This window comes from Thermobia domestica, chromosome 2 (genome assembly GCF_964235325.1).
Source record: "Thermobia domestica chromosome 2, izTheDome1.hap1.1, whole genome shotgun sequence".
Classification (NCBI taxonomy): Eukaryota; Metazoa; Arthropoda; class Insecta; order Zygentoma; family Lepismatidae; genus Thermobia; species Thermobia domestica.
Window position 1 is genome coordinate 296,144,429 of NC_137455.1, and position 460 is coordinate 296,144,888.

The following is a 460-nucleotide window of genomic DNA, read 5'->3' on the forward strand; positions in this document are numbered from 1 at the left end:
CTTCCCTTAGTTACATCACTGGTGATACAGTTTATTTGTATGGAAGTCGAGAGATTAAACCATATCAACATATATTAAAACGAGGCGAATATTTTAAGTGTGTATGTAATTTGCTCGTCTTAGCTCATATATTTATAGCCTAGTTAGTTACACATAACCCATAGACATTAGTAAATTAATCACAATATTCAGTTAACTACACTTCTAAATCAAGGCAGTATCATTCATTTACCGTACATGTACTAAGCAAGACTTGGATAATAACTACTATTTAAACAAGAATTTTAGGAATGATTAAAAAAAAAAGTTCTTGGCCAATAATTAGTTTTTGGATCAGGGGCCACAAGATTTTTGAACGGCTTCTAAATCGAGTTTTCGTATTTTCTACGGAATAAGCACATCATACTGAGTTTGGGTTTCGCTACACTGGATGTAGCCTAGTTTTCCAGATATAAAGCGC